General features: G+C 37.1%; 1 protein-coding gene across 1 annotated transcript in view; it reads left to right on the forward strand.

Annotated features, from left to right (window-relative positions):
* The first annotated feature begins 446 nt into the window (after positions 1 to 446).
* Positions 447 to 12,370, forward strand: part of LOC150095728 (arylsulfatase J-like) — a 150,863-nt gene continuing 138,939 nt past the window's right edge. The window contains exon 1 of the mRNA XM_090409768.1: positions 447 to 593. The gene's annotated coding sequence lies outside the window, so the exon portion shown is untranslated. The remainder of the gene's footprint in view (positions 594 to 12,370) is intronic.

Raw genomic sequence — 12,370 nt, forward strand, 5'->3', positions numbered from 1 at the left:
GAATGCATTGATTATATTCTCAAGATTTTTGATGTATCACTGTAAATAAAATTTTACGAGCAAACACAATATAAATATATATCTCGCTGTATTTTATATTTTGCGTCATCATTTCATAACATGCGCGGCATCTTTTGTGCATTTCATATTATATTCTTTATTCTCAAACCACATGAAAAAAAAAAAAAAAACGTTATCCTACAAAAAACAAAAACATAATAATATTCTCAATATCGGTATGAAATTAAGGAACACCTTCGAATTTTAGCAATTATACAAAATAATGCGTTTCCACTGCTATTCCATCAGACTCTTATCTTTTTCCTTATTTGATTTCTGTTTTTCAGTCATTCCGTTCCAAAGGTAAACAGCGCGCAGCCGATGAATATGTATATCAATTCAGCATGCGTACTTCACGTTCTTTCGCCGTACTCAATGTTGTTGATTTTTCAAAAGATATATTTCGGTGATTACACTGCATTTTTTTTTATTATTCAGTTATACAAAACACTGAAATAATATTGAACCAATTAGCCACAGAAGTCTACGCCTGCAGTTGTTGATTTTTGTTTCAGTCAGTTCATGAATAATAAGTAAGTATACTGAAGGAGTAATAATATTTAAGAGGTATTCGACTATTAGGTTTGAGATGGGAGTAAATTTTCTCCCTTTTTTACCCCCCCCCCAAAGTGTATCATGTTCTTAATGTGAACTACTACTGTATGTTTCCAATAATTAATTTCAGAAGATATTCCATATAGATTAATAATTTTGATAGATGTACCTCGTGCATGTAACTGTCTATGACGATTAACGTGAATTGTTATTTGGCAATCAGTCTCACATACTTTGATACCATTTCTTCCTTAAAAAAAAAAAAAAATAATAATAAAAAGAACGAAAAGAGCACATAGTTAAAAAAAAAAAAGCATGAAAATGACTATTTTGAATTTAGGCTATACCGACATCCAAATTCGACAACAGCGATCAGTTTTTTTTGTTTGTTTGCGTGTAAAAAATCAATATTTTTTTTTCCTCCCAAAGGGGACTTCCTCGGTTATTAAAAATTACTACTGCTAAATCTGTACACTGTAATTTTTTGCAGTTAGTTTTGGTGCCTATCTCTTAAATTAATATGTAATCTTTAAGTATATTTAGCATATGTGCAGATTATTTTTTATGATATTCAATTTTCTTAATGATGTCCGCTATATTATTTGTTTTCTGGATATGATATACTGTAATGGCGCTGGTGCCTGATGGCGGTTGCCAAGTGTTTATATATATGATCAGTGATTTTGATAGTTATTATGAATAATACGGAGTGTTGATTCAGAGTTTTGATATAAGCGGAAAGCTAAAGTAAACAAGTAGCTGATGATTGTGTTGTTAAGTAGTGATTGCGATCTCACGATAGTCCTTTAGTGTGTTGTATTTTGTGTTTATACGCTATACGGAAGTCCTTGAGATCCAGCTTAGGTAAGCATATATTTGAATATTTTAAACATGAACAGTTTAAGTCCCGATGACTTTATCCAATCGTTGGATAAGAAGCTGGCGCTCGAGCTCCTCAAAAAACTGTTGAAGAAATTTGAAGTAGAGTGGCCAGGGTTTCTAAACCTATATTCAGCCACAGACGACTCCACAGAAGGGGGCAACTCAACATCAGGGGAAGAAGGGAAGATGAACCTGATAATCTCTGCTCCCACTCCAAAACATAATACAGAAACCCATGCTCGGAAAAAACGTAAAACAGCGGAGACTCAGATAAACGAGGGGATGGAAGAAGATCCCCCCAACACTGACCTCCACAGGAACCAACAATGGGACAACAAGCTCACCTCCATCTCCACAGCAGATCATTCCATATGGAAATTCCTAAACAACCTAGACAAAGCCGAAGCCATAGCAAGAAACCTAGAGAAACAATGCAGTCCTGCATATGAGAACCTAAACATCAGCCATGTATACAACATCCATCATAAAGTCAGGTTCACAATAAATCGTCCCGATGTCAATTCAAGTCCTGTAATGCCTACCTCACCTACCGAAATAATCGACATCATCAACCATCTCAAGATAAAAATAGCTCCAGGTCCTGATGGCATCACTAACCAAGTCATCAAGGCACTACCACGCAAAGCCATAGCGCATCTGGCAAACATCATAAACTCCATCCTCAAATGGCAGCACTTCCTACAGTCATGGAAAATAGCTGACATTATCCCAATTCGCAAACCAGGCAAAGACCCACATCTACCTGAAAATTACCGTCCCATCAGCCTGCTATCCAACTTAGGGAAAATAGCTGAGAAAATCATCCTCATCAGACTCCAAGATCATGTCAACCAACTAAATATCATTCCAGAAGAACAATTTGGCTTCCATCAAAATCACAGCACCACCCATCAAATCCATAGACTAGTAGACTAGTAGAATACATCACCACAGGATTTAATTGGAATCAACAAACTGGAGCTGTCTTCCTAGACATCTCAAAGGCCTTCGATAAGATCTGGCACCAAGGCCTCCTCTACAAACTTATCATCGCTGACCTTCCGTTAAACATGATACACCTGATCAAATCATATCTCTCCAACAGGAGGATTCAAGTCAAAATCAATGAAACAGTCTCAACCCAACGGAAAATCCTCGCTGGAGTTCCTCAAGGATCACTGCTAGCCCCGATCCTGTTCTACATCTATATGGCAGACATCCCTCAAAATCCTCTCACATCCACCATCGCCCTTTATGCAGATGACACGGCTATTCTAGCCAGATCTCGCCAACCACATCTCGTTACCAAAAAACTACAAGACACCATCTTGAATCTCGAAAAATGTTTTAAAGACTGGCTAAGCCCCCAGAAAAGCACGATACTCTTCACAAGAAGACGAGCATCACCCTGTTCAACTCTAAAATCCCCTGGAAAACTGAAGCAAAATACCTCGGAAAACTTCTCGATAACAGCCACATCAAGAGCATATGCACCAAAGCTTCAAAAATTATCGCCCAGCTATACCCCTTGATCAACAGACACAGCAAACTAAGCTCAAGAAATAAAATTCTACTGTACAAGACAGTGATCCGTCCCACAGTTATATACGCCTCCCCAGCCTGGAGCCATACCTCCAAGACAAACATCCTCAAGCTACAAAGACTACAGAACAAATGCCTGCGAATGATTCTGGACGCCCTGTGGTTCATCAGGAACGCCCAGATCCACCGGGACATAAATATCCCCTACATCTCTCCACTACTACGCTCCCTAGCAGAAAACTTATTTATGAAGACATCTACGCATCCAAACCAACTAATACAGCAAGCCGGAAACTATGACGGTAATGACCACTGGAAACATAAAAGACCGAAAGCCATCCTAACACTCAACGACGAATAACCACTTCTGTCCACTCAGGGCGAGCTAAAATAGCTCACAAATCTCTCCCATCACTGCTCCCGAAACAGACAACAGGGAATATGAAAAGCGTCAAGCTTCACCCTCTGCGCCATATATGTCCTGCGTCCTGCGATATACTGTAATCAAATTTAAACTTATCAGACAGTGAGGAGAGCTCTTATTCAAATTTTCACGACAATTCTTTCCAACTTACAGAAATTCCTCTAGGTCATTTGAGCTGAAGCATTTTTTTAGAATGTGGTAAATAATCGGCTTCCACCTCTCACTGCTAGGATTGCATTCCTTCGTCGTGCTCTATGAGATTGTAATGTTCCTAACCGTAATTAATAACTACTATGTACTCGTGTGTGTTTTACAGTCTGGATTGCTTTGTTTTGGACAGTTCTTTTTAATGTGACATTACAATGGAGACATATATGCTTATTTAGGACATAAGCTGATTAACACTAATTAGTAAGTTTAATCAGTTATTCACGTTGATATTTAACTGCGGAATTAAATTTAAGAGGAGTGGTGATATTAAGGAAGTACCAGAGTTTAAATTTCAGGAAAGAAAGCTAACTTTAATAGAACGGCAAAAATTATAAAGGAATCGATACACTGTGGAGTTTCAAAATTTTGATTACCAGACCGATTATTTTAAATTTCTGCTTCGTAGAAGATTAATCCCTTTAAGATAGGAATCAGCGAGCCTTTAACCCTTGTTAAAGGCTCACTGATTTCTAGACAGGATTCGAACCCAGATTTTGTCAAGGGCATTGTCGATACCGACTGAGCTATAGAGGTTCCTTTTATATCGGCAAAATAAGTCAAACTGGTCTGATCAAGTTAAGGAAAAGATCTCAGACAATCATAAAATAGTCTGCTTCGTAATCATATTCTTATGTATTAACAGTACTGTACTCATTACAAAAGCGAAATCCAGAATCATGTTTGAAAAAACAAAACATAACTTTGTTCATTATAATTATAAATAATTATTATTTTCATCATTTTGAATTGCTTTGCCAATTAAAACGACCTAAAAATATTCAACATCTCTAATTCCTCATATGTACAATCAAGTGGATGTAAAGGATAAGCATACATTATTACTAACTTCATCCCAGTAAATTGTTCTACCCATGTAACAAGGCTAAAAATGGAACTAACAAAAAAAAAAAAAAAAAAAAAAAAAAAAAAAAAAATATATATATATATATATATATATATATATATATTATTATTATTATTATTTTTTTTTTTTTAAATCTCCAACTTGAATCTATGACTGGCTCAACAACGGAAATACAGTACCGCTCTGAAGTGTACCAGATGGCCTGTTTGAAACCAGAATTACCACCCAGCCATTCCAGAAATAATTCTGATATCAGTTCGAATTATTTACCAACAAAAATTCAGATTTAAACCAAAACTAAACCATGAAGAGAACTTCTTTTGCTCATCCTAAAATCTGTACTTTATGCATTTCCAATTGTGAGCATGGAAATGCAAATCCTATTTCATAATTGGACTAATCAAAGAACATGCTCAATTCTTTTCGCTCATCTGTTAGTTTGAATACCGCTGTGGGCGTGGATGTTTGTGATTGTCTTTAGGTGGGAGATGAAATGCATCACCCACTGTGAGACCACCTCTCCGTTTGGAGGATTATAAATGGCTTGAAAAAGCTTCATGTTTGGTCCCTGGGGACGGAGAGTGATTCTGTTAAAATATATATAAAAAAAAGTAAATAATTTTAAAAACATAAAAGATCCTTAGTCTATTACGGACTGATGCACTATATAGGTTTAAGATTTTGTGAGTGGGATAACAAAAATGCAAAAGATGTGGTAACTGCAGTACATGAAAGCAAGATGAGACGGGCAGGTCACATAGCCAGACTCGGGGATAATAAATGGACATATAGAATACTCAACTGGCAACCAAGAATAAAGAGAAAACCAGGAAGACCACCTACAAGATGGAAAGATCCACCAGTGAAATCTATGGGTATAACATGGAAGAGAGAGGCTCAAGATCGAGATCGTTGGAGGCATCTTTGTGACCTGCACTCATGGAGAAATCCTGAGGGAAACATAGGTTCATCAAGGTAATGTGCAAAAATGAGTGAAGATAAATAGCAAAGTAAGAAACTTTCTGCTGTTATCACAGAAACATGTCTGTAAATATTTTGGGAGTATATATAGAGGAAAGATTAAAAGAAGACGAAGTGTCAGTTAGGGTAAAAGAAAGATATGCCTATTAGTGTAATGTAATTCACAAGAAACATGATATTTCAAATCTGTTGCTTCTATGTTTGCAATGGTTATTCCAATTTTAAGAGAGGCACATTGCATGAGGATTGCAGAGAAGTCTTACGTATCCATTAAAAATTCGAAAAATAATCAGAGATTATATTACTGAATAGCAGGGGTGGCTCGTGCATAGGCACTGCGGAACTGCAGTACCCCCAGTTTTTCTCGATATATAAATATATTTATTAATTTATTTATATCTGCTTGTAATATTTAATTTTATCATCGACAATCCTACACAATTCTCTTATTTTGTATAAAAAATAATAAAAATCCATCTTGTAGCACTTAGGAGGGCGCTAGCATCACTGTGTTTACCACAGTGTCATATTGCAACGCGTGCAAGCATATGCACGTCATAGTGAAATGCGAGCTATTAGAGTAATGCGGCAATGTTCATCGCTCAGTTCCACTGTTGTTTATATGCAGTTTGCACCAGTAGTAGAGTGTTCGTATTGCTTATCGTGTTTACTCCTTTTCTTTAAATATTTGGACATTACAATTAAAGACATAACATTTGTTATAGTTTTTATTTTAGAACATTATTGGGGTTATGATAATGGATTTTATTTTTAAGTAATTTTGAATTATACTAAACTGTATAATTTTGTCGATAATAAACAATATTTTTTCATGTCTATTTATTTATTTTTTTAATTTTTACCATAATTTTGATATTTTATCCAAACACGTATACACTGTACTTACAGAGTGTATGTATATTTCGAAAGTTGCAGCACCCCCATGATTTCAAGGCACGAGCCGCCACTGCTGAATAGTAATCGTGAATCACTTGTTGAGGAGCAATATATATAATATGAATGTGAAAGAATAATTCTCCTCAATGCAGTATGTGGGCGGCAGATGCAAAAGAGATTATTCATCTAAATGCTATCTCTTCACTAATTGAAGAATCTCAGGTATATGAGAAAGGGGTGCTACAACTGTGAGAATTCCGTAACAGGGGCTGATGGGATATATGCAGAGATACTAAAAGCGTGTAGCTGAACTGGATGTTACTGTGATAAGGCTATATAATTTGAGTCTCATAACAGGAAACATTCTTCATGAGTGAGAAAAAAGTGTTATAATCCCATTGCACAAGGATGGTACAAAGACTGATGTGCCTGATTATCGCGACCTATTAGTATCTCTGGAGTGGTGGTGAAGATTTTGGAAAAGTTGGTAAGAGCTTGCATACAGAAATAGGTTGGCTGAGAATCTATACTTTGAAATTAACAGCATGGGTTTACTAAGGGAATTACAGGTTTCAGCAACCAGCTCCCATTTTATGATAATGTTACCGATGAGTTAGACAAAAGAATGACTATACCATTATATTTTTAGACTTTTCTAAGGCTTTTCACAGGATACAGGATGGAAGATTGTTGCATAAATTGAGGAATGTCGGATTCTATTATAAAATACAAGCATGAAGAAGAGGATGACTTGCTGACTGACAGATATCAAAAATGTGGTTTTGGAAGGAGAGTCTTCGTAGCCCAGTTGATATAGATGAAGCCCTGGGAAGATTTGGTTCGAATTCTGTCTGACACGAAAAACCTTTATCAGGGTTATATAAGACTGGCTCAGCCACCCTGACTGAGCCAGTCTTATATGAATGTGACAGGATTTTTTCCACCATAAAGTCGCGTTTCACATCAAACAATACAGCCAAAAGAACACACGGAATTTACATACAAAGAATACTTGTAGATATAGGACTAACTACCTTATTCTAGAATTATGGTTAAGCATTGCCTGTGTAGCTCAGTGGAGGTAGTATGTGCCTTCCACGGCGCTAAATCGCCCGAAGAGAGAGCTTCGTAAGTTCCATTCTAGTCGCCGACTGGAGGAACTTTTACTAAGACTTTTTTCCCCGGTTCCCGAGTTAATCGATCTTTTGCACGGGCAAGCGGGTATTTTCTCCCGGAAACTCAGGTTTTTCATCCCATAAATTCCAGAAACATCAACTATAGAACCCACACTATTTTCAGACCAAAAAAACATAGTGTTAGGATTAAGAACCATGAGATGGTGGTACTTCTCAGTCGCCTGTCTTCACCGATGCCATGTATAAGCAGTTATAGTCTTTTGGCCAGATGTTCTTGAATTTAGGAGCGGTAAAATAGTGCTTGCCTAGGGCCGACATATACCCTAACAACAGTTCTGTTGTTGAATGCAGATTTTGAAGACAGATTGAAAATTTTCGGAATGCAGACACTAGCCAACAGGAGAAAGAAGTGTGATATGACTGAGACTTACACACCTTTGAAAAAAGAAGGGGGAAAAAAAAAAAAATATATATATATATATATACAGTTCAGTCATCCCTCGACTTACGTCCGTTCGAGTTACGTCTTCTCGAAGATACGTCTGTGATCCCATAACGGAATAAATAACATTTTCGGCTATACTTTCGAACAAGACGCAAGCGAGCGTAAGGTAAAGCATGCACAGTAGCAACAGCGCTTTCAACAGCAACCTCCTTCGACAGTAGGCACGTGTCTTCAACAGTTCCTCTGTTGATTTTGTGTTTGAGAAATGGATTATTTGTGTATTTATCATTAAATATTTCATGATGTTTTGTGCAACATAGCCCCTACACGCAGAATCAAAAAACCTAGTGATGAATCACAGAAAAAGGCGAGCGAGCAATTGATCTTGAAACGAAATTGCAAGTTATAAAGCAACATGAAACTGGTAAGCCCGTCGATGTGATTGCACATGACTTCGGATGGTATCATTCTCTAGTGACGACCATTTTGAAAAATAAGGATGAAATCATTATCGACAAGGTCCTATCGGTGATATGGAAAAGCTACTTACATCATGGATAGCGGACCTGAACCAAAAGCGCATGCCGCTTAGCACCGACCATAACCGCTAAGTCTATTCAACATTTTGAAGGAGAAAGCAGAACCCGATTATGACTTCGAATTCAGCGCTTCTTCCGGTTGGTTCATGAGATTCAGGCAGCGTTTTGTGCTGCATAATGTGAAAATGTATGGGAATTTGCAAGTGCTGAGAAGGCTGCCAAGGAGTTTATGGAAAAATTGGATAAAATTATTACGGAGGAAAATTATTTGCTACAGCAAATATTTAATATGGATGAGATGTCCTTGTTTCGAAAAAAAAAAAAAAATGCCCCAGTAGATATTCATCCACATAAAGCTGAAATCTATACCTAGTTTCAAAAGTCTTAATTCCCCTATTACAATTCTGTTACGTGTAATGTGGCTGGATATATACTGAAAGCATTTGTGATATATAAGCACAGTGAAAATCCACGAATCTTCAAAAACATTAGTAAGCATACCCTTCCAGTTCATTAGCGGAGATAGAATTCGTGGATGACTTAAATATTGTTTGAGGATGCCTTAATCAACTGTTATGAGAGTGAAATAAAAAGCTATTGTGTGAAAGAAAATTTAGAATTTAAAATTTTATTAATTCTAGATAATGCTCCAGGTCATTCGTCTTATAGCAGTGATCTTCACCAAGTTCAAGGTCATTTTCGTCCTCCAAGCCCTGCTTTATTGATCGAACAGATGGATCAGGGAGTTCTTGTACTGTTTAAGGCTTATTATCTACGGAGAACTTTTTTTTTTTTCACAAGCCATTTCTGCTGCTGAAGGAAACGATCAGACTATTCTGGAAAATTCAATATTTATCATGTTATTAAAAATATTGCTGTGGCTTGGGACGAAGTGACCTCTCAATGTATGAGTGGCATATGGAAAAAGACATTAAAAAGGTTTGTGCATGATTTTGGAAGTTTATAATAGTGGGCCCAACAAACAGTCTGAATCTCGAAGCGAATGATGACGACATAATTCAACTCATGGAAAGTTCCCCTGAAGAGTTGACCAACGAGGAATTGATCGAACTGGAGGAACAACTGTTGCAGAATAGGAAAAACGAGAGAAGGAAGAGGGGAGAGAGAAACAGGAAGAGGTAGTTAAACAATTCACAGTGAAGGGTCTTGCAGAAATGTTCTCTGCAGTTAGCGATGTTCTCAAAATGGGTGAAGACATGGAACCCAATGATGAACCTAACTTATTAGTAGAAAAGAAAATACATGATGTTTTTGCTTGCTGTGAACAAATTTATGATGAAAAGAAGAAGAGGAATAAGCACATTGGACAATTTCATCAAAAAAAAAGGTTACACCAGAAGGGCCACAGCATGGTCCTTCACATAGGGAAGCTTATGAAGATTAATTGTAGACGAAGATTTGAGTGATTATTCTCCTGTTTTAGTGGCAGTAACGCACAGTACAGTTTTATAATAAGGATTAAAAATTTAAATGACAGTATACTTATTACGGTGAAGTCCCTAACCCCTAAAAATCTGTTGGTTTAATGTATCGACTTACGTCCTGCCGGATGGAACGGAATCCCGACGTAAGTCGAAGGATGACTGTATATATATATATATATATAGACCACCCACAGTTGCGAGAACCATAGTTGGCAGAGTGCCAAGAAGAGTCAATTCATGTTGAAGAGGAGAAAGGAATAAAGCGATGTACGAATTCGCACCAACAAGCGAAATCACGTACTTTATACATAAAAATTTCCAACTGTTATATAAGCAAAATAGTTACCACGTTAAAAACTAGAATGTTCATAAAAGAAAAGCTACTTTTCCGACGTATAATAATAATAAACACTCATCCCACGATTACCCTATTATCGGAATGGATTCGTCTTCTGCCATGCGCAGAAGTTTCCAGGGTTCTCTCGTCTGTGGTCGGAATGTACGTACTCTTCTGATGGACGATGTCTATCCCCTGACATCTCAATCCGGTTTGCAGTAAACACTTGACCTTCAACCTGTTTAAATGCAATTTTTCATATTTATTGTTAAAATGTACAGGGTGATCCATAAGTTGCGATGGGGTTTAAAATAACTGGTGTTTCATTACTAATAACAAAAATAACTAGGTTCTGTATTTCATTATGACAAAAATAAAAAAAAAATATTTAATACATAAAAACGTTATTAAATGTTTAAATTCCATCGTTACTTATGGACTATCCTGTACATTGTGATCTCTCGTTTTTTTTTTTTTTTTTAGTTTCTTGCGCGGATTGTCGCTACGTTCATCAAATCAAAGCTGTAAAACTTAAGTCGTAGTTATGGGTGTTCTTAATTTTTTTTTTTTATCTTGCCTCATTATTAAGTTGGTGCTTCAAAATTAGTTCTTATTTGTCCTTTTTTTTGTTTCTTTTTTTTTTGAAGAAAAAAAAAAAGAAACTGCATCTGAAGTAACAAGTGTGAGTTGCCTAATTTAATTTCCTGTTTTACGCATCTTTTCTTCTCAAATTACCATTGACAGCCCCGGTTGTGTAAACAAACTGCATTATAATTGTCGTCGAAGAAGTTTTTATCAGGAATGATTGAATAATCTTTCCATTACAGTGTGTGTGTGTGTGTGTGTGCGTGCGTGCGCGCGTGATGTAGAATCGATTTTCTGCTTTTAGGCATAATAAATACTGCTCGTATGGAAAATGCTCTAAAAGTGTAGTCTCTTACATATGCTTGGTCCGTTGCCTGAATAAATGAGGTACTTGCACAACAATAAAGGAATCCTTTGTAAAAGCATGATCGTAATTCTCATCACTCAAGTTATTATTATTATTATTATTATTATTATTATTACGGGCAACTCCAAGGAGTCGACAGACTCATCGAGGTAGGCCCTAACATCATGTCAAGAACAACTACTCGACATTCACATAGCATCTATCATACTTATCGTACGAACTCATTCACAGTCATGGCACCCACAACAGACTCTGGCAGCTTATTCCACTCATTCACCACTTTCACCACTCTCCAAGTAAAAAAACCTAGCTCTAACACCCTTGCTGACTACACTCTTGCCCAGCTTCCATGTATGGACCCTAGTCCTGCCACCACCACCACCAGTCCTATTTTCAAAAATATCTTCTGAATTAATCTCATAGAAACCCCTCAGCAATTTGAATGTCTCAATCATATCACCCCTTTTCCGCCTATCAACCAATTTCTGCAACCTACAAATCTTCAACCTGTTCTCATAAGGTTCATTCCATAGACCTGCTATCATCTTGGTCACTCATCTCTGGATCCTCTCCACCTCCTCCACCAAGAAGAAACTCTGGCGCTCATATCTGGGCACAGTAGTCTAGATGGGGTCTTATCAAGGCTCGATACAGAGGAACAATAACCTGAACCTGTTTGTCTCTACTTGATAAAGTATTTTTCAGCAACCAAGTGATCTGGTGAGCTGATTTAGCCACTTTTGCGATGTGCCCCCTAAACTTCAACTCCCTGTCCACCAACACTCCCAAATCCCTTGCCTCGTCAATCTCCTGGAGTACAGTTCCACCATTGGAACTGTACTCCTGCTGCTAATCTTTTCACCCCAAAATGCATAACCTTACTTTGCCACATTAAATTGACATCCATTCTCCCTAGCTCAGTGCTCCAAACTATCCAAATAATCCTGCAAAATTTTGACATCCTGTGCACTCACTATTGCTCTACCCAAATTTGTATCATCGGCAAACAAATGAACACTTCCTCTCAGATTCTTTTCTATATCGTTAATGAACAAATTAAAGTAGTGGTCCAAGAACAGAACCGTACAGCACAACGCTAG

The sequence above is a fragment of the Typopeltis vanoorti genome, chromosome 20, assembly GCF_054136105.1.
Source record: "Typopeltis vanoorti isolate ZY-2024b chromosome 20, IOZ_Tvanoo_1.0, whole genome shotgun sequence".
Classification (NCBI taxonomy): Eukaryota; Metazoa; Arthropoda; class Arachnida; order Uropygi; family Thelyphonidae; genus Typopeltis; species Typopeltis vanoorti.